The 22,598-nt window shown below is 38.4% G+C and overlaps 1 protein-coding gene across 7 annotated transcripts in view; it reads left to right on the top strand.

The window, feature by feature from the left end:
* Positions 1-4,097: 4,097 nt before the first annotated feature.
* Positions 4,098-22,598, top strand: part of Pum2 (pumilio RNA binding family member 2) — an 87,198-nt gene continuing 68,697 nt past the window's right edge. For 4 of the 7 annotated variants that reach the window (XM_077792103.1, XM_077792102.1, XM_077792099.1 and 1 more), the window contains exon 1: positions 4,226-4,336. The gene's annotated coding sequence lies outside the window, so the exon portion shown is untranslated. Of the gene's footprint in view, positions 4,120-4,225; positions 4,337-4,832; positions 4,927-22,598 lie in introns of those variants that run through there. The other 3 variants (XM_077792097.1, XM_077792101.1, XM_077792098.1) reach the window with 3 other exon arrangements.

Below are 22,598 nucleotides of genomic sequence, written 5' to 3'. Positions count from 1 at the left end.
GAGTTTATAAGAAGTTTCACAAACTATCTCAGTGGGAAGGAGGCATTTGCTTCAGGAATATTCAAATGGCATTATGCTCTTGGATGTGATCTGTCTAAATTGCTGGTTCTCAATTATGACTACACATTATAACCACTGAAGAGCTTTTTAAAAATCCCAATGTCTAGGCTTCAGCCCAGACCCATTAAACAAAAATCTCAGAGGGTTGGGCCTGGGAATTGATAGGTCTTAAATGTTCCCCAGGTGATTTAGATGTTCAACTCTGGCTGAGAATAACTTGACTCAACAGGCCACAGAGACACATTTCCAAAGTGTAAGGCTTATGACTGGAAAGCCAGAATACTCCATTCTGTCGCTCCTCTACCCCAAAGGAGGATCTGCATCAGGACCAGTTAGTGGTAAGGAAGAAAGAGAGAACAAATAACTACTTAGGTTACTAGTCGTCTCTGCCTCAGCCACAACCTGATTTCTCTTGCATAAGATGCCTGTCAGCAGGAACTGAGGCAACATGTGTTCATGTTTACATCCAGGAGAGAGAGAAAGATGGGCTTTCTTTCCCCAGAGGCTCCAAGTTGGCACCTCTTTGTGCCTCAGTGATTCAAAATGGATATGGCACACCCATTACAGAACTGATTTCTAGCAAGCGTGATGGGACTATTGTAATTGGCTTACTAAAGCTTCTCAAACTTTATTGTGTATAGGTATTGCCTAGGAATCTTGTTAAAATGCAGATTCTGATTCAGTGAGTCTGGCAAGGGGCCAAGATTCCCATTTCTAACAAGCTCCCAGGTGATTAGAATGGCTGTTGAGGTGTCAATTACAATGTCCACCTTAACTACCAAGCACACAGGATATTAATATTAGCCGAGGAGTGCATTCTTTCTTTGTAGGTAAATCTAAAGAGAAGCCAATTATAATCAGAAGTGCTTAATGAGCATGGCAGATTGCAAAGCATATGTGAAGGCACAGAAGCAAAAAACTGCTTGCAGAGGGAATCATGAGCTACAGAGATAGGGACAAGCAGAGTCAGATCAATAAAGGGCTGGGCTTTAATCTGTGTCCTACAGAACACAAAACCATGAGAATCTCTGAAAAGGAGTCTTCTAGGGTCAAATGTGGTTGGGAAGTTGCATACTATGTCCCTCACTTGGATATTTAGAAGGCCTATTTTGATTTTAAAGGTGCTAAGAGTCTACCTGCAGTAAAGAAACCTTTTCTCAAATAGACAATACTTCATTGGCAGAACAGGCTATTATCAAATTTCAGTGCAAAATGAAAATGAAGGGCTGCTTTTCCAAAAACCATTAAGACTTTTTGGATGTGACAAGAGCATTAAATCAATTATAGAAGGAATCCTTCTAATTGAGGCCTTGTGCAAATACCTATAGCCAGCCTTGCTTTTGGGGATACTGGCGGCATTAAATGACAAGTACCTGCATGCTCTAAGCATCAAATAAATAATAACTATGATGCACAGAATGGCTTTCAGCTAGAACTCTTGGTTGTAGCAGAAACCCACTTTATCAAGCTTTAGCAAAAAAGCAGAATTTGTTATAAGGATCCAGGCATGTTTTCAGATTCCAACTGCAGAGGCAGCCAATCAGGCAGAGGAACAAGTAGAAGTGAAACACTATCAGGACTCTATTATTCTCTCTCAATTCCACTCTTCTCTACAGGTTCTGTACTTATATGGTGGGGCAAATTAGTCTAAAAGATTCAAGTGACTTCCTAAGTGATATTGGGGGCTCTTGGTCCCAATTCCATATTCTGAGGTATAGCCTCTGATTGGTCTATGTATTTCCACCCATACTAAACAACTGTATGTAGACTCTTCTGCTTTAGCAGCCCAATGGAAAGGGAAGAAGGCAGTCAAAATGTATATGTCCCAGAACCTCCCACATTCATTTGATGACAGGACAGCTTTTTCTTTTCCATTATTGGGGATTCAACTCAGGGGTGCTCTATCATGGAGCTACACCCCTATCCCTTTTAATTTTTTCTCTTGATAGGGTCTTGCTAAGCTGCAGAAGCTGGCTTTGAATTTGTGATCCTCTGGTCTCAGTCTCCCGAGACACTGGGGTTACAGTAGTGTGCCATTGTGCCTGGTTGTGGGGCATTTCTTAAAACAACATCTATCACAATGAACAGAGCACACACATGGGAAATGTTAGTGCAGATGTTAGGAGATGAAATGCTTGAAGGAGGTAGTGCCATGAAATGGATTTGCATATTTACATGGCAGTGAGCAGAACTGATTGGAGGGAGTGAGACCAAAGACAGGAAGGCTGATTACAGGCCCACTACAGAAATTCAGACCTGGGAAAGAAACTTCTATCAGTGGGAAGACTGAGGAAGAAACTGTCTCTACAGAAATATTTAGGAAGTAAAAATCTGCAAGGTTTGGCAAAGTTATTTGTGTGGAGAGTGGGGGAATAAGAGGAAGAAATAAGGCAGGTTCTGAGGAGTGATTTGGGGGATGAGTAGGTGAAGATAGTGCAAGAGTTGGGCTTAAGGGATGGGTGTAACTTTAGTTCTTAATGTGTTTTGTGACAGGAAGAAATGGTTAAATGGAAACATCTAGAAGCCTGAAATTCAGGCTGGAGATGAAGACTTGAGATGATGTTATGCTTTGCATGGGTCTCCAATTTCATGTGTTAGAAACTTAATCCCCAAAGCAACAGGGTTGGGAGGGGAAGGCCTAATGAGAGGTAATCAGGTCATAAGTGACCTGTCCTCAAGAAAGGATTAATGTCATTATCAAGGGAGTGTGTGTATCTAGAGAATGGGTTGTTATAAAAGCAGTTGAGTTCCCATTCTCTCTTGGCCTTTGGTATTCTACCATAGGATGCCACAGCTCGAAGGCCCTTGTCAAATGGCAACAACTTAGTATTGGACTTCCCAGCCTTCAGAATTGTGAGAAATTTTTTTTTCTTTACAAATTAGTCAGTCTGGCATTCTGTTAAAGCAACACAAAACAAAGACAGATGGATTTCGATGTCAGTCATTTCTTATAAAAAAATCTAAGCGGCACTAGGGGACATAACATGGAACAAAATGCACATGGCACTTGCCCTGGTGGAGCTTACAGTTGCCTGGTGAAAACTGTACATTAAGCAAGGTATTTACAAGGCCCTGGATATTTATGAAGTACAGAATGTCAGACTCGGGAACTGTGCAAACCGTAGAGAACAAGCTCCACACATGCGTGCCCATGCCCATGCCCCTGATCTCCCACATTACAGTTGTGACAAGGGCACAAGTTGGGTCCAAACCGTTAAGTAATCACTTCTCTGCAGATTCTAAGCCAGAAGGGCTACACCTCACCAGGGCAGGTTTGGAGTCTCCAACTAGCTCGTAAACTGGGAAGGAGAATGCATTCAATCTGTGGTGAATATACAGCTCAAGTAAGAACCAGTGAACAAGCTGGAGACCTCTGTTACCTTTGTACTTAAACTGGTCAAACACATGGGGCCCACAATTTGTTCAGAGCTGGATCCACTTGTTCAGGGAGCAGCCACCAGGAGAGTGACAGTTCACTTACACGGGTGCAATTTTCAACCCATATGCATCTTCAACATCTGGGTGGAGGGAGAGGTAAAGGGTCAAAACTAAAGCCTTATATTAACGTCCAGCTTTTGTGGGAACCAGCATCCCCAAGGCGAAATCGCGGTACCCCCCGAGTTGGGGGCGTGAGCGCCCACACCTACAGCAGTTGGAGGAGAACAATGAACTACAGGGGAGGCAGCTGAACTACAGGGTGAGCGAATTCGGAAATCCAGGCCCCACGCGGGCAGACAGCGGAACACAGCGTTCCGAAACTCCACGCCTGCGCCGTCCGCGTGCCCCCACTGGGAGTCGTGGCTGGGCATAGGAAAGCGCAAGTAGCCAAGGCCCAGACTCAACCGCGAGCCCGCAGGTGGAGGGCGGGGGAGCGCACGAGCGTGAACGTGCGCACGCGCAGAGCGCTGTCGGCCCGCGCCCGGAGCGCGGGAGAAGAGACGCAGACCTCAGAGAGGAGCCGCGCCTCGGTGAGTGCTCCCCCCTCCCCTTTCTCCCGGAGTGCCTTGCGCGCGCCGGTGGGCGGGGGGGAGGGGAGGCGGCGGTGGCAGCCATGTTGTTGTGAGTCTCTGTGTCTCACCCTCGGTACTTCGGTGGTTCGGAGGAGGAGGAGGAGGGGGAGGAGAAGGAGGAGGTGGGGTGGGGGGGAGGGAGGTAGGAGGAGAAAGAAGACATTGCCGCCACCGAAGGCGGAGGAGGGGGAGGACGGCCAAGAGCGACGCCGCCGGTGCCCAACGGTCGGTGTTCCCGGCTGAGGCAGCGCGGCCGCAGCAGCCCTGTAAGTCAGCCCGCGCGTGCTTCCTCGCTCGTCCTTCGGCGCCGCGGGGGCTGGCTCCAGGCTTTGTGTGGCGGCCTCGGCGGGAGCAGACCGCCGGCGGGAGGGCGGACGGGGCCTGCGGGCGCCGGTGCCGACGGCGGCCTGGGCCCGCTCGCACAATGCAGGGGGAGGGGATCCGGAAGGGGGTGTGCGCGGCGCGGCCCTCCCGCCGCCTCCCCCGCGCCTCCGCCGGCCGGGCCCGGGCCCGCCACCGCTTCTCGCTCGGCTCCCGTGCGTCGGTGTCGGAGACCCCGAGTCTGCCCGCCACCCCCCCCGGCGCTCGGGGCTCGGAGAGTGGGGGGAGGCTGGGTGGATCGCGAGCAGCGTGCGAGGTGGAAGTGAAGAGGAAGAAGTGGGTTCGTGAAAACAAGTGTGGGGATCCTCGAGGGCCCCGCCGTCCAGGAGGAGCTTGGGGCAGACCGATGTGGGTGTGAAAGAAACAGTGACTCGGGTTCGTGTTGTTTAGGTGCCACTCGTAGGGAATGTTCTGTTTTGTTCGAGGAACAGATTTCCATACTCAGAAAAATATGTAAATCAAAACCCAAGGCAAGGTAAGCGGCTTCAGGTACTGGAGCAGTAGTTTTGTGTCTGAATGGGGTCAAATTTGGGGGAAATCCATTGTGAAAAGTTATGGCCACACACGTGCAGGTTGGTGTTACTTCTGAGAACACAGCGGGAGAAAACCCACTTTTCTTAGCTTTACATTCTAATGTTTAAACTTTTGGGGGAAGGGCATGAATCGCCGACATGTTAGGTGCAATAAGACAAATCACCTCGAGACTTGGTACTTAAGAAAACTAGTGGCGGAATTTTTTTTGATTAAAAAACTTTAAGGAAAACGCTTAAGAGAAATATAATACCAGTAAAGATATTGTATGTCAAGAAAGCAATTTTAATAAAGGGAGCTACCCTTAGAATTTTCAGGGCTTGTTCCTTGCTTAGGTTTGTGTTGCATAGGTGACTCTTCACCATGTGACCAGGAGTGTTAGTGTATGGTTGAAGAAATTCTGGCCAGGAATCCTGTTAAAAATAGAATGATGAATATTTTTAATTGGTTAGTAAGTTTTTGTTTTTATTCACTTAGTATCCATTCTGCTTTTTAAAACTATTTACTTCATGAGTAAATAAAATAATTGATGGTATTTCCCTCATGTCAAGACTGTCTTTCAAATTCCAATATTTGATGAAGTTGTGTAGATCTATCCAGTTTTGCTTTTGGTTTGGTATTTTTGAGGGCAGTTATTTAATACACCAAAAAAGTTACACTAAAATTAAAGTTATATATCAGAAAGCTTCAGACTAAATTCAGGTTTTTTTCCTTCTAAGTTTTTTTATTATTGGGTTCCTGTATAAGTCTAGCTATTTTTACCTTCCAGGTAGATTTGCCATTAACAAATTTAAATCCCCTAACAATTTTAGTGGTTTAGTTTTAACATAGTCTCCTTAATTTGTCTAGAGTTCACAATTCCCTTAAATGTTTCAATGTTCAGTGAGATTTCAAAGTAACTTTTTAAAGAATCCAAAAATTAAATACATTTAAATTGATTTTTACAAGGCTAAATTTTCTTAGGCATTACAAATGTATACAATTCAGTCAACACAGATATTGATATTTGAATTTTGTTTTTCTTAAATTTTTCCAAACTTGTTTAAAATCTTTCTGATGGTTAAAGATAATTTATCTCCCAGAATATACACTTATCCAAGTTAGCGAAAGTATTTATGAGCAGAAATTTGGACCAGGTGGTGACATTCAGAGCCGATCTTTGTGATCAGACAGCCAGCCTCCTTTATGCTTTCCTGGTGCTGGAAATAGAAGGAACCCAGGGCCTTGCACATGCTGGGCCAGAGCTCTGCCACTGAGCTACATCCCAACTCTGCCTCCTTTTTAAAATTAAGAAGTCACTAACAAAGTCCTCATAATTTTAAGTGGAGGTTGGTTCCTATCTGCTGAACTCAGGTTTATGTATTTTGTGGTTTAAAGATTTTGTTGAATTTCGAGGATATGAAAATATTCTGTATTTTTTCATATTAAAATTAATGAGTACAACTAAGCTAAACAGAATTTAAAAAAAATAATAAACTACAGTATCTGAATATTCAAATGTCACATGGCTTTGTTTGACTTGAATTCACAGCTTGAGGCCATTTTGCTAACAGGTGTGATTAAGATAAAAATTGTACGTCTATCTGGGCAAATTGATTTGTGACCTATTAAATAGGTTTCTTGCTGTTTATAAAAAGGCATAACAAGTCTGACTTGCCTCCTATTATCCTTCTCATTCTTCCATTTGGTGAATTTTTAAGAGGGAACTGATCCAGTATGACTGAGGCCCTTCCTCCCTTTCTTTTTGGGAGCCTGCCCCTGCAGAAAACTTTGTTTTGCCTCTTCCTGTATCCACAAGGGATAGACTCCCTTTTTTGTAGAGGAGAGTACGGTAGTTGTCCAGTGCTACTCATGACTGGATTCGAATAATTAGGGGACATGATGTTAGGAAACTCACTTGGCGTATACCTAATTTAAGCCTTCCATTGTGGCTCTATCTGGAGTAAAGGAGATGCTTGCATTACCCTCAGTCTTTTTGTCTTTTACTCAGTTCTGAATTCTGGTTTGGTAGAAAAAAAGTTTCCTCAAATCTTATTATTCAGAAGCTAATATTTTAATAGTGATTTTTATCTCTGACAGTATATAGACAGAAAACAGTTTTCATTAAAAACTTTGTGCTGGGCTGGGGATGTGGCTCAAGCGGTAGCGCGCTCGCCTGGCATGCATGCGGCCCGGGTTCGATCCTCAGCACCACATACAAACAAAGATGTTGTGTCCGCCGAAAACTAAAAAATAAATATTAAAATTCTCTCTCTTTATTCTCTCTCTCTCTCTCTCTCTCTCTCTCTCTCTTAAAAAAAAAAAACTTTGTGCTTTGTGTGTTGAAAAGTGCATTTATGGAGAGAGATTTTTCAAGCTTTTACAGTAAATGAAGCACTACATTTATACAGGAAGGTGTATGATAAATGAATTTTCTTAAGAGTTTTAGATAGCATTATGTTTAGAGACACAGTTAATAGTTTTTAAGTGATTTTTCCCCCTTCCAGTAAGTCAAAAGATAAACTTCTTTATTATAAGTGAAAAATTAACATTTGGCATAATTAACAAGTATCACCTAGAGAGTGATTTTAATTCTTAGTGGAATTGTAGATAACATTTGTCTTTCATTGACTTTTTTTTTTTAATGGAAAGTTTTGTTTGATTCTTGGCAGATTCATTTTTATATTTTGCTGTGTTTTAAAGAATTTAAAATGATTGGTCATTCAAGCATGTTGGCAAGAGGATTGTTTTCACTCTGCATATTTAGCTACTGTAATCCTACTGATTTTCAGGTTACATATCTCTGGTTTTCACTTAAATTCTTTATTCTATCACTTGTGAAGGACATAAGACGTGAGTACTAAGAAACATCCACATATGCACACATTATATCTCCAAAAAAAGAAAGTAATATGAAATGATAAAGGAAAAGAGGAATAGTTGACAAGTCAATGTTTTGATTTAATGCAAATAAGACGGGTAGAGAAAAACATTATCTATCTACTTGACAGATATATATTTGAAACATGGTAGCCTTGAAAAAAGAGTTGGTGGACTTGGCTATACAATGGTACTAAAAACTATCTAGTTAATATCTAGGAAAATAGAATGTTAACACTCAACATCTACAATGTGTGGTGGAATGGGAAAGAAAGGAAGGATTGTGTGTGAGTATATATGTATTCATTCCTGAAAACACCAATAAATATGTAGAAGACTTGGTTTGAGAATAGATCTTTGTGATTTCTGTTTTAGTGGTAGACATTTGAAGAATACGAATTCTAGTTTTTAATCTGATTCTTGATTTTAGGCATTGTTTCGAAAGACTTATTAGGGATCAATGAGATTGTTTTAACTATGCACAATTTTTTATCCATCTAAATGTTAAAAGACCTTTACTAGGCAGTCAAATGAGGCAAATTGTAGGTAGAGAAAATATGGTCTGTTTTGGATTTTGTTAACCACCAGAGAAACTATATACAGAAAAGGAGATCACTTGAATATCTCCATAGTATTTTACCAGAACTGTCTGTGTAATTAAATGCAAAGCATTGAAGTTTTCTGTAATAAAACTCAAAAAAATCTTTAACACCAATTCAACATGAACCAGTTTAGTTTTGACATTACGAGAGGAATGATGGCTCCAGGTTTTACCTGTTTCTTTTTCTTTTTCTTGTTGTTGTTCTTTTTTTTGTACCAGGGATTGAACCCAGGGGCACTTATCCACAAATCCACATTCCTAGGCTGCCCTCCCTCCCGACCCTTGTTTTCAAATTTTGAGACAGGCCTTTCCTTCCTAGGTTGCTTTAGGACCTTGCTAAGTTACTAAGGCTGGCCTCAGCCTCCCAAGTTACTGGGATTATAGGTGTGGGCCTCCATGCCCTATTCTTTTGATTTCTAAATTACATGATTTTTACATCAGCAAAAATAGAAGTACTCTAGGCTCTCACTAAAGATACATGGCCATTTTTTAAATTATAATTCTTAGGGAGGAAATATTCATGGAGTATTGTTTGAAGAGCATTCAGTATATTTGTTAGTCTGAATATTGTTAAGTTGTATCTCTTCATCAGGATGGACTACCGAAACCTGCACACATATTTAAGGTTGCAGGCCTATCTTGTGCCAAATTGTCCTTGGGTTTTGGTGATAATACGGTCCTTGACCTTGAGGAATTCACAGTAAAGTGTAGAGAAAGAATTAAACTTTTAATTATAGTGCAGTACACTACCATTATATCTACACATATCTCCAAATAAAAAAAAATAATATAAAATGTGAAAGGAAAAGAGGAATAGGTGACAAGTCAGTGTTTTGATTTAATGTAAATAAAGACGGGGGTAAAGAAAATCATTATCATCTACTTGATAGAATATATGTTTGAAACACAGTAGCCTTGAAAAAATTTACCATGGAGGTGATGTTACAAAGGTGCTGTTCTCTTTTTTTTTTTTTTAAAGAGAGAGAGAATTTCTTTTTTAATATTTATTTTTTAGTTCTCGGCGGACACAACATCTTTGTTTTGTTTGTGGTGCTGAGGATCGAACCCGGGCCGCATGCATGCCAGGCTAGCACGCTACCGCTTGAGCCACATCTCCAGCCCCAAAGGTGCTGTTCTTACCTTGGTAGAGAATGCTGGATCAGGAAAAGCTTTTGATAAGGGGTAAAGCTGAATCTTAAAAAAAGTATAGAGAAGTTACTTTAGCCAAAAGATGAATGAAATGGTATTCAACCAGAGAGACTAAAATGTAAAAGTGATCTTGATGGGGGAAATTGACAAGAGTTTAAAGTACAGATATATAAGTAGAATTGTCAAAAGGTATAGAGTGATAGGAGCCCATCAGAATGAAGGGCTTCATTTAATATGAACAGTCTTGAAGACTTTGGAAATCAGGATTTAATTTAGGAAGATTTAGATCATATTCTCTTTTAATTCATTACATAATTAACTATGGAATTTCTAGATTATGTTGGGAATTAGGTATATAACTTTCTGGAGGGACTAAGAATAGTTAGATTATGAAACCTTGTATCTGTTATGGGTATGTTGTTGAAGGTATTTTCTATTTACAGCTGTATTTTATAATATCCCATACAAAAATTTTGTTTTAGTGCTTAATGCTTAATTTGCCTTTAGGGAATTGGTCTCATTTCTTTTTGTGGATGAGGTTGTATATAACAGTTTTTTTTGAGGTTGTATATAACAGTTTTTTTTCTTCTTTTGTCTTGGATCATCAGAAGTAAGATAGTAAATTTAGAGTTTATGTACTACTTTTGTTGTTCAGTATCTGCTTTGTGCCAGATGAGGTGATGCACTCCTGTAATTCCAGCAGTTCAGGAAGGTGAGGCAGAGGATCACAAGTTCAAAACTAGCCTCAGCAACTTAGTATCTGCTTTGTTATTTTAAACAAGAATTTAGTTTGTTTTATTGTGTGTATTTCTTATGAGGTAAGTTGTTGACATTTTTCCATTTAAATGAATAGAGAGTAAATTTTACTTAAATTATACTGAAGAGTCTTTCTACCACAGAAACTTTTAAAAAATATATGAATATGTAGTTTGCTACTTAATCTTGAAAGTAACCTAGATTCATTTGGTTTCTTTTTCAGCGAGTCTGTCTAGTTGTTTGTTGTTTGTTTTTTTGTGGTACTGGGAATTGAACCCAGGACCTTGCATGCACTAGACAAATGCTTTACCACCAAGCTATATCCTCGGTCCTTTTTGTTATCTAAGCAACAACTTTCCCTTTTTTAAACTTAAGTGAGTTTAGAAAATTGGTTTGATTTATTGGGAAACAAAGGATTGCAAACTTGGGTTGGGGTTGTGGCTCAGTGGCCCAGTGAGACACTGGATTCAATCCTCAGCACCACATTAAAAAATAAATAAATAAATAAAATATAGATATTGTGTCCATGTGTAACTAAAAAAATTTTTTTAAATGATCACAAACTCAAGATTTAGTCTTTGAATACGTGAAGAACTTTAAAAATAAAAATTTGTGCTCAGTGCAGTGTCTCATGCCTGTGATTCTAGCTATTCTTGGCAAGAGAATTCCGACTTTGAGGCCAGCATGGTCAATTTAGCAAGACCCTGTCTCAGAATAAAAAGGGGTGGGCATATAGCTCAGTGGCAGAGCACTTGCCTAGCATGTGTGAGGCCCTGTGTTCACTCTCTAGTATTGTTTAAAAAAACAAAAACATTAATTTATACTTATCATCAAAAAGGTTCTTAATTCAAAGATTTGTATAACTTGTATATTCTTAGACTATTCATAAGTCATAGTAAACATTTTAAAGCCTTAAGCTGTCACAAGTTAGGAATTTTATAGACAAAAATTGAATCACTGTTCTACCTAGCCTACACGAGAAAGTTGAAATACTTAATAGAGGTCACATTCATTTTTCTGTAAGTTGTTTTGGGAATACTACTTAAGTTCTTTTTTTGTGTGTGTTGATATTTACATAAAGAGTTAAGATCATACTGGGTTAAAGTTAAAACAGTTTTAATTGGAGGCCTTCTTAGAACCTTTACTGTGATACTAACAGTCACTGGGAGGTTGAGCATGTGCTCAGCTTGCCAGAGAGTTAGGGATTCAGGGAAACAGCATATTCTAAAGGTATTGGACAGGGAACTGATTTTTTTTTATTGGTTCTCAAAAACATTACAGTGAACTTGACATATCATATATCATACATTTGGTTCAAATAGGGCATGAATTCTTATTTTTACCACGTGTACAGAATGCAGAAAAATTAGTTGGTGTTGGTCCCGGGACATACATCTGTAATCCCAGCTGCTTGGGAGCTGAGGCAGAAGGAACTCAAGTTCAAAGCCAGCCTCTGCAACTTGTATTGTCTTGAAAAAATTTAAAAGGGCTGGAGTTGGGGTTCAGTGGTTAAGTGCCCCTGGTCAATTCCCTGGTACCAAAAAAACAAAAAACAACCAAAACAGAGTTAGTGAATAAAGACCATGCTTTGAAAAATTCTAAAGAGAGCATCCTTTTAAAAATGTATTAAAGTGCTGGAGGTTTATTTAGCTCAGTGTAGAGCATTTACCTAGCACAGAACTATCCTAGGTTTGATCCCTAGCATTGCCCGAGGGTGGGGGGTGGAGTGTGCTGCTTCAAGTGGTTTTTATTTTTTTTCCATTTATCTCTGACCATCCATTCAAACAGCCTAATTAACATCGCTTAAGTTATTTTTCTGTTTCTGTGTTTTAATTGATAATATGTAACAGTTGCAAATTACTAGATAGCCAAATGAGACAAGTTTTCACTTGTTAAGCATTCAGCCTGGTACTAATAGGGACTAAAAATAGCACAATATTTCTACTATCACTCTTAGGTGATAAAGCTCAGAAACTATAGTGCATTTAAGCTATGGTGGATATAGGACCTTTTAAAAAAAAAAGGTTTTTTTTCCCCCTAACATCAATGAGCCTTACAACACGAGAAATACAAAGACAGACCCAGCAGTCTTCTCCTTTACTAAAGTTGAAGTATGTATTTATTCATATTTCCTACAAGAGTCATATGTTGTCCCCCTCCCTTTCCTGAATAAAAATGGGGTTCTATATATATCAGCCAACATGGTATTTTTACTTAACACCATAGACTTTTAAAATATTAGTACATATAACTTTTTTTTTTTTAAACCAGGGATTGAACCCAGGGTCACTTAACCACTGAGCCACATCCACAGCTCCTTCCCTCCACCCAACCGCGCCCCTTTAAAAATATTTTATTTAGGGATGGCGTCTCACTGAGTTCTGAGGCTGACTTTGAACTTGTGATCCTTCTGCCTCAGCCTCCCTCCCAAGCCCTGAGATTACTGGCCTGTGCCAGGGTACCTGGCTGAGTATTTGTACATATAACTTTAGTAATAACTTTTAGTGCATGACCTTTTATTGTTTTTGAATCATTTTCCTGATGTTGAGTTTAGTTTTTTAAACCATATAAGCTGTGGTGTAGTAAATATTCTTATAATAGTCAATTTTGTTATTTTGACACTGTTGTTTGTGTGAGGTAAACTCCCAGAAGAGAATCTTTCGGGTCAAAAGATTTTATATTGATTTTAAACAAACAAAAAATGTTCACCTGTTGTGGTCAGTCATTAATACTTTAGGAAGCAATGTATTACTTCTCTTGGTCTTTGGTAACCCTATGAGGGAGGTTTTTCTGATTGCAAATCTGGAAATATGATCAGAGGGGTTTTTTTTTTGAGAGAGAGAGGTTTGTTTGTTTATTTATTTATTTATTTATTTATTTATTTTAGTTCTTGGTGGACACAACATCTTTGTTTGTATGTGGTGCTGAGGATCGAACCCGGGCTGCACGCATGCCAGGAGAGCGCGCTACCGCTTGAGCCACATCCCTAGTCCCTGATCAGAGGGTTTAAGTAATCCCACTTTATTCTGCCAGAGACAGCCTTGGAACTATAATCCAGATCTTTTGATTCTGGTTTCTTTTATACCATGAGGAAAATTACCAACCTTTCAACTGCAACGTTGTGTATATTTTCCTTAGCCACGTAATGATATGTAAGGGTTACATCCCTTAGTCACTCCTGCAGATTAAAAAAATTTCTGTGCCTGCCTATCTCCCTACCCAGAGTAATTTATACATGTGCCTTGGGCAGGTGGGATTTCAGCATCTGTAGGGTTTTTTGTTTTGTTTTGTTTTGTTTTTTGCTACCAGGAATTGAGCTCATGGGCACTCAACCATTGAGCCCCATTCCCAGCCCTATTTTGTATTTTGATTGGAGACAGGGTCTCACTGAGTTGCATAGCACCTCTCCATTGCTGAGGGTTGCTTTGAACTTAAGATCCTCCTGTCTCAGCCTCCCGAGCTGCTGGAATTACAGGCATGCATATACCACCGCACCTGGCATCTCTGGTTTTTAAAAGCCTAGCAATCTAGATTCTGATGTAATGTGAGGGTTTGAGAACGAGTGATCTTAAAATTGTAGTGTTTATAATTCTTGAGGGGCACATGAAAAGTTTCAAAATGTCTGCATTTGGCTTTCTGGGAATCAATTACAGGTCCTCATCTTGTGTACTAAGAAAGCCGTAATTTTGATCCATCCCAAATTTACCGTGGTATATTTGACCCCAGATGCTTAAACTTTCTAGATACCAAAGGTTACCTTTCTTTAGTTATTAATCCTCTTATGTGCATTGCTGTGAGAAGTGAAACAGAACAGCAGAACCGGGAGTATTTTGGCCTCCATTGTTATCTTCCAAATTCACATCAGTGATAGTCATGGATACTAGGAATAATGACAACATTTTTAAAATTTGCCTCTTCCTGGTGTGTCTTCAAAGAACAATACCAAAATATTTTCAGAAGTATATGAGTCACATATATAATGGCATACTGTCAAATATATTTGAGTTTAAATATATGATTCATTTGATTCCGTATTTTCAGTTTGAGGAGTGTAACAAAAGATGAAGGCAGAATTAATTAGGATGTAACTATTCCTTAAAATTAGGTGATGGGAGAATACTTAGATCTACAGTGCGGTTTTTGCTTTGTTAAAACCAAATTGTCATGAAGGTATGGCTAGAGATATTTATGATATAATAGGTACTAAGTATACGTGTAAATTCTTTTATATTGCCTCTAAAACTACTGGAAACTTACAAATGAAACTAAATGAGAATATTTTTAAGTGATTGTTTATTGAAGAGAGATTTTTTCTGTCCTTTATAAGTCATGATACATGGTATGTACAGCAGTATTTATGTTAGGAAAAATATAGTTTTGTTTGCATATGGTAGTAACATACATATTCCTTTGAGAGAAACTTGTTTTTAGTGTTCAGATGTAGCATTTTACTAACTATCCTATGAGGTCGTTGATTTTCAAGTTAACATTGAAGTGGAAACTGTGTAAATGTGTTTGGTATATATTTTAAATGTTTTCAAGAACACAAGTAGTCTGGGGAAAATAGGCTAAGATTAAAACACAGTAAAATGTAACAATCATATATTAATTCCCAGATGTGACCTCTGTTAATCTTTAAACATCACTGTGATTATTTTTTATGTGTGTATATATATGTACATGCAGTATCCTGTTTTTAGATACATGAGTGTTTTTTTTGTTTTGTTTTGTTTTTTACTTTGGTAGTACTGTGAATTGAACCCAGGACCTCATTCATGACAGACAAGCAGTCTACTGCTGCGCTACATCTCTAGCCTTTTTAAATTTTATTTTTGAGACACAGTCTTAATAAATTGCCCAGGCTAACCTTAAACTTGGGATCCTCCTTCCTGTAGCTGAGATTACACACTTAGGCTGTCAAGCTCAGCTTCCTGAAATATTTTATCGTTTTTTCCTCCATCCTAATAATAATAATACTCTCAGTATCCTTCTTTTTGCCTCCTCATAACTATTTGAGACAGACTTTGAGGAATTTGTGGGATTTGCATATAAAGAGATAAATAATAAAGAGCCATCCACGTGGTTGGTACAGTGTAAATTAAAGGGAAATAGGGAGAAAGTTCTTACCACCTGTGGCAGTTTGTGCTTGGTATGGGAAAGAGCATGAGCCTTTTGGAGTCTTGATAATATTGAATCCTTTGCCATGTTAGTAGCTTTGTCTGTTAGGGTAGGGAAATAACCACAATTTCTGTATTTGTAGAGTAGGAATACAATACCTACTTTGCTGCATAGTATGAGAATTAGGTAATAAAGTATTTGGTGTGATCTCTTGGCTTAAAGTGAATATTGTCTGAATTATGTACCTATTCTTCAAGGCCCAGCGTAAATACTTCATTCACATGTTCTTCATAATACTTCTGCCACATGTGGTTTTCTTTTGTTGTTGTAGAAATTTTCAAATTTAGAAGTGGACAAAATAGAGTGAACCCCTGAATATCTATCATATTCAACATTGTGTGAAATTTTTATTTCCATTTTCAAAATTTATATTCATATTTTAAAGGAGTATGCATTTTTCCATATTAAAGGAGTATTTAAAAGCCTAAGTTTTCTTACTAATAATGAGGACTTATGAAAATACAATCCTGGGTTGGAAAAAGACGGTAGAAAATTGGTCATAGAAAGAGATTTCTGATTTCTAGGAATGTGTATGTTGACGACACTGACTTTTATGCCAAATTGCATTCATAACATAAAAGTTGACTTTTCTTTAATACAGCTGAGCTAATAATACAGTCCCCCCAACCCTGTAGTGTTTTTGGTTTGCTAGTGAAATGAGCATATATTCTCTCCCCATGGAGTACACAGATAAGTAGAAAATGTAAAAACTGATGATGGGGTTCTTCCTTTATTCTTCAACTAAATGTTAGTTAACTTTGTGTTAACTAACAAAATACTCAAGATAATCAACTTAAAGGAAAGTTTTGTTTTGGCTCATGGTTTAAAAGGTTTCAGTATGGTCAGTTAGCCCTGTTGCATTTGGGTATATGGCAGGGTATATGGCAAGGCAGTAGTACATCATGGCACGAATGTGTGGCAGAGGAAGCTGCTCACCTCATAGCAAGCCAGGAAGTTTACCTTAGAGCAGCCTAGAAGCAAAGAGAAAGGAAAAAAGGTACAGGAGTCCCTGAATACACTTCAAGGGTATGCCCCGGGGACCTAAATTCTTCACGTTAGGCTTCACCCCTTAAAGGGCTCATCACTCCCCCAAACCCCACATGGGCTAGGGAATCAGGCCTTTAACACATGGGCCTTTGGGGGAATTTTCGATATCCAAATTGTAGCACTAAGTGACCTATTCAATGACTCTAGGAAAGTGTGATTCAGTTTTTGCCTTCAGAAAAATCTCAAATTACTAGATGTTGATAATGAGTAGAAACTTCGAATGTTAAATCATTTTTATTTTTACTTTTTGAGGCAGGGTCTTGCTAAGTTGCTGATGCTGGCCTCAAACTTGCAATCCTCCCTTTTCAGCCTCCTAAGTAGCTGGGATTACAGACATGCCCCCCACTACACCTGGCTCTGAATGATATATGAGGTTCTGTTATAAATACCTAAATTGGATTTGTCACGTGGATAATGAATTACTAAATAAGTTGATTTTTATTGGCAGATTTACAAAAATACTTAACATGCTGGGAAGAAAGTTTTCTTGAGGATTTTAGTATTGGATGCCACTGATGCTCAATGGTTAGGTTTATTAAAAAATGTCCAAGGAGGTTAACTGCCAGGAATATGTCATAAGCAGCTTAAGTCATAAAAAAAGTAATTGTAGGCTCTAGGAATAGAGGATCAGTTAGTTGGAAAGTAGTTTTACATATTAGTCATTTGTTTTAGTAAATGTCTTTAGCAGTGCAAAAAATTTGAGGAAGAACATTGTTTATTGTCTTCCTATTAAAGCAAACATTGTGTATTAAATATAGTCATTATCCAGATACGAGTTGGTTTCATGATCTGAATTCACATTTTTTAAAGAGCTCATTTTGAGTTTCTTTATATATTGAACATTTAGAAGGCAAGTCCCTTTGACTCCAGAGTTTAATTTCTATCTTGAGTATAACTAATTATATAAGAGTGATGAAAATATGATTAGTGGTATGTGTTTTAATACCTTTTATTGTGACTTTAAATGCTTTCACCACTTCTCAGCTTATTTATTTATTTATTTTAGTTTTTGGTGGACACACTTTATTTATTTTTTTATGTGGTGCTGAGCATCGAACCCAGTGCCCCACACATGCCAGGCGAGCACGATACCGCTTGAGCCACATCCCCAGCCCCCGGCTTATTTTTATAGGAGGCATATGGTGAAAAGTTGACAGAAAGATCAGTTTTCTCGGTGATATGATAATATTAATGCACATTCTTGGTTCTTGACAAGTTATTTGTAAACCATTTGGATTATGCTTTAGTAAGTATGCAAACCATCACAGGACCTAAACAGGTTATTTAAGGTGCTTTATTTTTCTTACATAAATCAGTAATAATCTTCCAGATAAATTAGCTAATGTTTAGACTGAATGAAATGAGACATTGCCATTTCTTGTGTCAAGAAACAATCTAGAATCTCAAAAAACTTTTCAAATTTACCTCAAGATTATGCTGGGTCTTGATCATAGAAAAGTTTCTATGATGGTAAATTCTAGTTGTTCATTAAAAGAAATAATATTGGTGAATTTCAAGCTTTAATGACACAAGAATAAGCTGAAGACGATTTACACTCTTAACTCCTGAATAAATTTTCTTCTAATGAATGGTTAATTCAACATTGTGTAACCAATTACTAAAAAGGTTCTATTGCTTGTTAGAAGAATTGTCTCCCTAAGATCAGTCATTCAACTTGTAAAGTCATTAAATTCATGTCCAAATTTTAACTTTGTCATTTAATGATACCAACATTTATACCTTAAAAGACAGAAGATTGGCATTTCATTAAAATTTCTTTTGAGTACCACTTAATAGCAAATGTGTGATTCCCTTCCCTTTTCAATTTTATTATTGTCAATATGGAGATTATTATAGGAGAATTGAAAAAAATGTTTTATTCTTGTCCTACTGACTTGCCCACATTTTCTTCCTCATGATTGAAATATACAGTAACACTTTAAACTGAAAAGCTAATTCTGAAGAGCTGCTGTGTAGGGAAGGCAGAAGTGTTTATTTAATAATTTTAAAGTCATTTCCCTGTAACTACCCTGGCCATTGAAAAATAATGAAATCACCTCCATTTAGATGAAATCTGAAATTCCCATTCATTATAAGAAAAAAAAATGGTGGGAGTATTATAAATGAAAAAGTTAAAAATCGAGCCCTGATGGTTAACATTGGCTTGGCACTCCTGTGTGTCTGGATCACATATAGCCAGCTATCATGATTATACCATAGTGAGCTTTGGGTCCTGTGTGAGTCCTAATATGCTCTCCTGTTGTAGCATTTAAAAACAAATATTTATTTTAAAAAAAACTATTGCTCCTAAATTAATTACTCAGAATTCATTTTAGTAATTGCTCCTCAGGAAGCTGGTGGTACTTAGGTGTAGAATAAAAGACAGTTTTGGAATAAGTGACTGAAACTCAGATTCATTGATATCTGAGGTTGCTCTAGCATCATGGTCTGACCCAGCACTTCATTTAATTTAATTTTAGCTGTTGTAGATACTAGTATTTTTTTTTTGGCTTTTATCCTGTTTGCATTTCCTTAAATTTCTAGTGAGCCAGCTCCCTGGGAGTTTGATCTATCTCTAAATACCATTGGTAACTCAACCTTTAGTAACCAAGCACAGAATAGCTGTTGCTTCCATACATGGAGCCACCTAGAAATCAAAAGTTTCTCACCCCTCAACCTTTCACATTTTCTATTTCCAAACCATGTGTTTCTGTAAGCCAGTGTTGTACTTGCACTTCTAACACCAAGGTATAAGCTGTAGGGGAAAAACCACATTTAATTTCCCTTACTGTACTCTCACAATGCAGAACATTATCTGTGACTCCACATATTTGGGGGACATTTCCCCATACATCAAGCAATCAGTTCTGCAGAGGATTCTTAAGTAGGTGTTCTCCTGAATTTGAATGCTATATCAAATGATGGCTTCATATCCCACAGGTAATGGCTCAGTCCCATAAGAATGTCCCCCACTTCTTATACTAGTCACAAAAAAGGAAGTTGTCACATATACTTCTGACCAACCAGCTATAAATCAGAGGTTTTCTTGAACTTCTCCTTTGGTTTTATCAGTTTGCTGGAACAGCTTACATAATTGTGGAAAACACTTCATTACCCAACTGTTATAAAGAATATTACCAAGGATTCAGGTGAACCAGATGGAACAGATGCATAGGGTAAGGAACCTTGAAAAATTCAGTTATCTGGAAGCCTCCAGAATTCAATCATTTTAGTTTATTGTATAAACCTCAGTTGGGTAAGCATTAATTCATTGGCCATTGGACAGTTCAACCTTCAGCACCTCTCTCTGTTCCCCAGAAGTGGGAGTATGTAGAACTGAAAGTTCCAACCCTCTAATCACATGTTAGTCCCCTGGCTACCAGTCCCTGTCCTGAGGCCAAGGGCACCCAGCTACCAATCAGTCATCTAATTAACATACAAAAGACACTTATCCCATCACAGTTTTCCAGAGCAAAAAGCTCAGACTATATATTTCACGATCCAGTCATGCACTGCATATGGAATGACATTTTGGTCAACCACCGGCCACATATACAATGTCTCCATGAGAAGGGACGAATAGATATTCAGTAGATTAGACAAAGGGAAATTAAGGGAGGGGAGGGGTAGGAAAAGGAAAGACAGTGGAATTAATCCAAAATAATTTTTCTTTGTACATAATGAACACACAATAGTGAATCTTATGGTTATGTACAGCAACAAAAACGGGGTTTTAGACTAAGATTCCGTGCTTACATAATTATATAAAACAGAATTCTACTGCCATGTATAACTAAAAAGAACCAAGATGGGGAGAAAGGAAAAAAAAACTGTCTCATAAGGGAAAAAAATATTCCAAGAACATAAAATCAAAGATTAAGTATTAAAGAACTATGGGTGCTTATTGTATTTTCAAGAATTTTTGAAGTGTTTCTTCATTGGAGGGGAGAGAAAAATGTAAGTAAAAAAGTTAAAAGAGTTCTGGGAAATAAGAAATAGAACAGGTTATATTATGAAAAATCCTGGAAGTTTAATTCCGAAAGGCAGTGATTTTTTTTTTTTAAAGAGAGTGAGAGAGAGAGAGAATTTTTAATTTTTAATTTTTTTTTTTTTTTTTTTTTTTAGTTCTTGGCAGATACAACATTTTTGTTGGTATGTGGTGCTGAGGATCGAACCCGGGCCGCACGCATGCCAGGCGAGCGCGCTACCGCTTGAGCCACATCCCCAGCCCCGAGGCAGTGATTTTTTTAACCGGCTATGATTTACCTCCCACTACACCATACCCCTAAAGCATATGGCAAAGTGCAGTGACATTTTTTTGGTTGTCGTACTTGGAGAAAAGGCATGATTGGCAACTAGTGGGTAGAAGCTAAGGATGCTGCCCAATATCCTACTGTTCGAAGGTCAGCCCCATTGTTACCACCACCACCACCACAAACACAACAGAGACTCATCTCTCTGCAGTGCCAATGGTGTACCTTTGAGAAACCTTGCTGTTTAACATTTGTAATAGTATTCAGGCCTCCAGATTTTGCCAAAGATATAAGGAGGAATCAGAATTTCAGAACAATAGATTTATGTTTTCAATTGGCCAAGGAGATTCTGTATATTTTTTCCCTAGACAAGCTATTTTAGGTATGTATGTATCTCCTATGATCCTATATGCAAAATTGTTGAGAGAAGTGAAGATGAGAGGTATGAGGAAGTTATAACAAAGAAAAACAACAGTCACTATTTGGGAATTAGTCTAGAAGAAAGCATTCTTACCATAGGAGATAACAACTCTGCAAGTGTTACTGCCCCTTCCGCACACCAATGGGACAAGAGATGGAAGATTCTGGTATTGTAACTGAACCTGGGTTCTTTTACTAACCACTTTGAAAAAGGCCAGTGACTTGGTGACAAGTTGTTGGGGCAAGAAAAAAGGCTTTTAAGAAAGCTAGAAAACCAAAGATGGGAAGTTATAACCAATAAAGGCCTTCTTAGGGAACTCTGGGGGCACAAAGGGCTTTTTTTTTGGTGGGGGGAGGGCAATGGGCAGGAAAGCCAAGTACTGTACAGGGTCTAAGTCATCCAGGGCTTGTTTTCTCTTCTAGAATATCCTTTGATAATGCTCAGTTTCTGTCTCCTAGGGCAGTTCCTATAATTTTTTAGATACACATGATTGTCCTGCAAAGTTAAAGATGATTTTTTTTCTTTTTAAAAATTTATATATTTTAATTAGGTATATATGATAACAGAATGCATTTCGATTCATTGTACACAATTACAGTACAACTTTTCATTTCTGGGCACACGATGTAGTGTTGCACTATATATACAGTGATTTTTTTTTTTTTTTCTTTTTAGGGGGATACTGGGGACTGAACTCAGGGGCACTCTACCACTGAGACACATCCCCAGCCCTATTTTGTATTTTATTTATAGACAGGGTCTCACTGAGTTGCTTAGTGTCTTGCTTTTGCTGAGGCTAGCTTTGAACTCTAGATCCTCCTGTCTCAGCCTCCTGAGCTGTTGGAATTATAGGTGTGCGCCTGCATACCAACTAAAATGATTTTATTTAAGAAATAAGATTAGCTAATTCTTGGCTCATACTTTGATGTTAAAATCTGAAGACCCTTAGCTGAACTTCTTGGCTCATGCCTGTAATCATAGTGACTCAGGAGGTTGAAGGAGGAAGAATCCCAATTTTGAGGCCAGTCTCTGCAATTTACACCCTGTCTCAAAATTAAAAAATGGATTTGGGTGTGTATGTAGCTCAATAGTAGAGTGCCCTTGGGTTCAATCCCCAGTACCACAAAAACAAAACTGAAGACCACCAGGTATTTTAAATTCTATAAATCTACAGAAAAGTTGCAGATAAGTAAATTTTATGATTGGTATCATTTAGTTTTTCAAAGAAATACCTAATTTTGCAGTCAATTGTTTTGGGGAGGAGGTATCGAAAGGCAACAGATTTAACCTTTCAGGCTGCTCCAGTCAGAGGTGTCATTTATAGTCATCTATGGCCAAGTTAGTGGGAGGCT

Source organism: Urocitellus parryii, chromosome 12, assembly GCF_045843805.1.
Source record: "Urocitellus parryii isolate mUroPar1 chromosome 12, mUroPar1.hap1, whole genome shotgun sequence".
Lineage (NCBI taxonomy): Eukaryota > Metazoa > Chordata > Mammalia > Rodentia > Sciuridae > Urocitellus > Urocitellus parryii.
Note: the sequence above shows the minus strand (reverse complement) of the source record. Positions and strands in the feature narration are given on the sequence as shown.